The sequence below is a fragment of the Dendrobates tinctorius genome, unplaced genomic scaffold, assembly GCF_039654945.1.
Source record: "Dendrobates tinctorius isolate UK_male_01 unplaced genomic scaffold, ASM3965494v1 ptg000014l, whole genome shotgun sequence".
Taxonomy (NCBI): Eukaryota; Metazoa; Chordata; class Amphibia; order Anura; family Dendrobatidae; genus Dendrobates; species Dendrobates tinctorius.
Genome location: NW_027361682.1, coordinates 5705394 through 5711458, shown reverse-complemented (window position 1 = coordinate 5711458; position 6065 = coordinate 5705394).

Below are 6065 nucleotides of genomic sequence, written 5' to 3'. Positions count from 1 at the left end.
AATCACGTGCAATCCATACTGGGCCTAACACCGTCTGAGCCTGCCTCCTGATGTATAGACATATATTTTGAATGTGTACGCTATCCATACATGTTATCTGGGGATACGGTACCCTTTCTAACCTTTGTGCAATCTCTTGCAAGCCATACTGGGCCTTACACCGTCTGAGCCTGCCTCCTGATGTATAGACATATATTTTGAATGTGTACGCTATCCATACATGTTATCCGGGGATACGGTACCCTTTCTAACCTTTGTGCAATCACGTGCAATCCATACTGGGCCTAAGCCCATCTGAGCCTGCCTCCTGATGTATAGACATATATTTTGAATGTGTACGCTATCCATACATGTTATCCGGGGAAACGGTACCCTTTCTAACCTTTGTGCAATCACGTGCAATCCATACTGGGCCTAACATCGTCTTCCTGCCTCCTGATGTATAGACATATATTTTGAATGTGTACGCTATCCATACATGTTATCTGGGGATACGGTACCCTTTCTAACCTTTGTGCAATCACGTGCAATCCATACTGGGCCTAACACCGTCTGAGCCTGCCTCCTGATGTATAGACATATATTTTGAATGTGTACGCTATCCATACATGTTATCTGGGGATACGGTACCCTTTCTAACCTTTGTGCAATCACGTGCAATCCATACTGGGCCTAACACCGTCTGAGCCTGCCTCCTGATGTATAGACATATATTTTGAATGTGTACGCTATCCATACATGTTATCTGGGGATACGGTACCCTTTCTAACCTTTGTGCAATCACTTGCAAGCCATACTGGGCCTTACACCGTCTGAGCCTGCCTCCTGATGTATAGACATATATTTTGAATGTGTACGCTATCCATACATGTTATCCGGGGATACGGTACCCTTTCTAACCTTTGTGCAATCACGTGCAATCCATACTGGGCCTAACACCGTCTGAGCCTGCCTCCTGATGTATAGACATATATTTTGAATGTGTACGCTATCCATACATGTTATCCGGGGAAACGGTACCCTTTCTAACCTTTGTGCAATCACGTGCAATCCATACTGGGCCTAACACCGTCTTCCTGCCTCCTGATGTATAGACATATATTTTGAATGTGTACGCTATCCATACATGTTATCTGGGGATACGGTACCCTTTCTAACCTTTGTGCAATCACGTGCAATCCATACTGGGCCTAACACCGTCTGAGCCTGCCTCCTGATGTATAGACATATATTTTGAATGTGTACGCTATCCATACATGTTATCTGGGGATACGGTACCCTTTCTAACCTTTGTGCAATCACTTGCAAGCCATACTGGGCCTTACACCGTCTGAGCCTGCCTCCTGATGTATAGACATATATTTTGAATGTGTACTCTATCCATACATGTTATCTGGGGATACGGTACCCTTTCTAACCTTTGTGCAATCACGTGCAATCCATACTGGGCCTATCACCGTCTGAGCCTGCCTCCTGATGTATAGACATATATTTTGAATGTGTACGCTATCCATACATGTTATCCGGGGAAACGGTACCCTTTCTAACCTTTGTGCAATCACCTGCAATCCATACTGGGCCTAACACCGTCTTCCTGCCTCCTGATGTATAGACATATATTTTGAATGTGTACGCTATCCATACATGTTATCTGGGGATACGGTACCCTTTCTAACCTTTGTGCAATCACGTGCAATCCATACTGGGCCTAACACCATCTGAGCCTGCCTCCTGATGTATAGACATATATTTTGAATGTGTACGCTATCCATACATGTTATCCGGGGAAACGGTACCCTTTCTAACCTTTGTGCAATCACGTGCAATCCATACTGGGCCTAACACCGTCTTCCTGCCTCCTGATGTATAGACATATATTTTGAATGTGTACGCTATCCATACATGTTATCTGGGGATACGGTACCCTTTCTAACCTTTGTGCAATCACATGCAATCCATACTGGTCCTAACACCGTCTGAGCCTGCCTCCTGATGTATAGACATATATTTTGAATGTGTACGCTATCCATACATGTTATCTGGGGATACGGTACCCTTTCTAACCTTTGTGCAATCACGTGCAATCCATACTGGGCCTAACACCGTCTGAGCCTGCCTCCTGATGTATAGACATATATTTTGAATGTGTACGCTATCCATACATGTTATCCGGGTATATGGTACCCTTTCTAACCTTTGTGCAATCACGTGCAATCCATACTGGGCCTAACACCGTCTGAGCCTGCCTTCTGATGTATAGACATATATTTTGAATGTGTACGCTATCCATACATGTTATCTGGGGATACGGTACCCTTTCTAACCTTTGTGCAATCACTTGCAAGCCATACTGGGCCTTACACCGTCTGAGCCTGCCTCCTGATGTATAGACATATATTTTGAATGTGTACGCTATCCATACATGTTATCCGGGGATACGGTACCCTTTCTAACCTTTGTGCAATCACGTGCAATCCATACTGGGCCTAAGCCCATCTGAGCCTGCCTCCTGATGTATAGACATATATTTTGAATGTGTACGCTATCCATACATGTTATCCGGGGAAACGGTACCCTTTCTAACCTTTGTGCAATCACGTGCAATCCATACTGGGCCTAACATCGTCTTCCTGCCTCCTGATGTATAGACATATATTTTGAATGTGTACGCTATCCATACATGTTATCTGGGGATACGGTACCCTTTCTAACCTTTGTGCAATCACGTGCAATCCATACTGGGCCTAACACCGTCTGAGCCTGCCTCCTGATGTATAGACATATATTTTGAATGTGTACGCTATCCATACATGTTATCTGGGGATACGGTACCCTTTCTAACCTTTGTGCAATCACGTGCAATCCATACTGGGCCTAACACCGTCTGAGCCTGCCTCCTGATGTATAGACATATATTTTGAATGTGTACGCTATCCATACATGTTATCTGGGGATACGGTACCCTTTCTAACCTTTGTGCAATCACTTGCAAGCCATACTGGGCCTTACACCGTCTGAGCCTGCCTCCTGATGTATAGACATATATTTTGAATGTGTACGCTATCCATACATGTTATCCGGGGATACGGTACCCTTTCTAACCTTTGTGCAATCACGTGCAATCCATACTGGGCCTAACACCGTCTGAGCCTGCCTCCTGATGTATAGACATATATTTTGAATGTGTACGCTATCCATACATGTTATCCGGGGAAACGGTACCCTTTCTAACCTTTGTGCAATCACGTGCAATCCATACTGGGCCTAACACCGTCTTCCTGCCTCCTGATGTATAGACATATATTTTGAATGTGTACGCTATCCATACATGTTATCTGGGGATACGGTACCCTTTCTAACCTTTGTGCAATCACGTGCAATCCATACTGGGCCTAACACCGTCTGAGCCTGCCTCCTGATGTATAGACATATATTTTGAATGTGTACGCTATCCATACATGTTATCTGGGGATACGGTACCCTTTCTAACCTTTGTGCAATCACTTGCAAGCCATACTGGGCCTTACACCGTCTGAGCCTGCCTCCTGATGTATAGACATATATTTTGAATGTGTACGCTATCCATACATGTTATCAGGGGAAACGGTACCCTTTCTAACCTTTGTGCAATCACGTGCAATCCATACTGGGCCTAACACCGTCTTCCTGCCTCCTGATGTATAGACATATATTTTGAATGTGTACTCTATCCATACATGTTATCTGGGGATACGGTACCCTTTCTAACCTTTGTGCAATCACGTGCAATCCATACTGGGCCTATCACCGTCTGAGCCTGCCTCCTGATGTATAGACATATATTTTGAATGTGTACGCTATCCATACATGTTATCCGGGGAAACGGTACCCTTTCTAACCTTTGTGCAATCACCTGCAATCCATACTGGGCCTAACACCGTCTTCCTGCCTCCTGATGTATAGACATATATTTTGAATGTGTACGCTATCCATACATGTTATCTGGGGATACGGTACCCTTTCTAACCTTTGTGCAATCACGTGCAATCCATACTGGGCCTAACACCATCTGAGCCTGCCTCCTGATGTATAGACATATATTTTGAATGTGTACGCTATCCATACATGTTATCCGGGGAAACGGTACCCTTTCTAACCTTTGTGCAATCACGTGCAATCCATACTGGGCCTAACACCGTCTTCCTGCCTCCTGATGTATAGACATATATTTTGAATGTGTACGCTATCCATACATGTTATCTGGGGATACGGTACCCTTTCTAACCTTTCTGCAATCACATGCAATCCATACTGGTCCTAACACCGTCTGAGCCTGCCTCCTGATGTATAGACATATATTTTGAATGTGTACGCTATCCATACATGTTATCTGGGGATACGGTACCCTTTCTAACCTTTGTGCAATCACGTGCAATCCATACTGGGCCTAACACCGTCTGAGCCTGCCTCCTGATGTATAGACATATATTTTGAATGTGTACGCTATCCATACATGTTATCCGGGTATATGGTACCCTTTCTAACCTTTGTGCAATCACGTGCAATCCATACTGGGCCTAACACCGTCTGAGCCTGCCTCCTGATGTATAGACATATATTTTGAATGTGTACGCTATCCATACATGTTATCTGGGGATACGGTACCCTTTCTAACCTTTGTGCAATCACTTGCAAGCCATACTGGGCCTTACACCGTCTGAGCCTGCCTCCTGATGTATAGACATATATTTTGAATGTGTACGCTATCCATACATGTTATCCGGGGATACGGTACCCTTTCTAACCTTTGTGCAATCACGTGCAATCCATACTGGGCCTAACACCGTCTGAGCCTGCCTCCTGATGTATAGACATATATTTTGAATGTGTACGCTATCCATACATGTTATCTGGGGATACGGTACCCTTTCTCACCTTTGTGCAATCACGTGTAATCCATACTGGGCGTGAGAACGGCTGGCGAGCTGTTAAGCAAGCTACAGCACCTGTGGTTTGCACACGTAAGTTTTTCATTTTTTCAGGAATGACGGTTAGGCCTAATTCCGGAACTGCGGTTGACCTGCACTTACTGGGAAATCATTGTTCGCGGGTAATAATTGTATTCAGTGATCCCCATCACTAACGTTGTTCAGCGGGTTATCTGCACCTGTAAGCGACAAACGCTGGCCTTTTCAGTGTAGCGCACATGCAGCCACGGACATGTAAGGGCATGAAACACCAGTTATTGGCCAATCTCATGTGCCAGAGCCTCACGTGTCCCTCTAGTAAGCCGGACTCGGACCGCGGGGCATGACGGAGTCTCTTTCGTTAACGGAATTAAGCTTGCAATGTGTGCATCTGTTCTGTAGCTGGCATGGTTGAGGTTTCCCAGGTGGAGTCGAATTTAACCGTAGGCTCCACTCCTGGTGGTGCCCTTCTGGACATTCCTTTAAGGTTCAGCTTTGCAACAATACTGCCCACGTAAAACACTTTGCCTTCATGAACGCTGTTTGGAGGGTCATGACTCGTGGGAATAACGCCGCCCAATCAGTTAACCTGCTAGAGAGATCGTTCGTTGCTCCCAAGCATGACATCACACTCCCTAGGAAGAAGGTAATGCCACTGTGGCGACCGTACTCCTGGGGGCGACACAAGTGCACTGATGCCCAGCCACTGCTCGATGAATCTGCTGGTACATTGACCCAGACCACTACATTCCCCTCGCACGCTACACGACCTGAATCTGACCCTGATGAAACTCAGGTTACCCTTCCCATATACAGTTCCATCTTACACGGTGACAAAGAGGAAGCTGCAGATGAAAGTGCAGGTTCGGCCCACCCGCCATCAGACACACCACCGTACTATCAGGGGCCCTGTGCCAGTGCCGTCGCCAACGAGTGGGCCCCCCCTGCTTGCTCAGGATCACAGCACTTGCAAAGTTGAAATACTGTGCAGTGAGATGGAAGATGGGGACGACGAGGAGTCCAGACAAGTACAGGGATTCCCTAGCGAGGAGACTTATTTGATTGTTTACAATGTTGGGACAGCAATTTTTGGGGAGCACTATACTCTGGAGAATGATA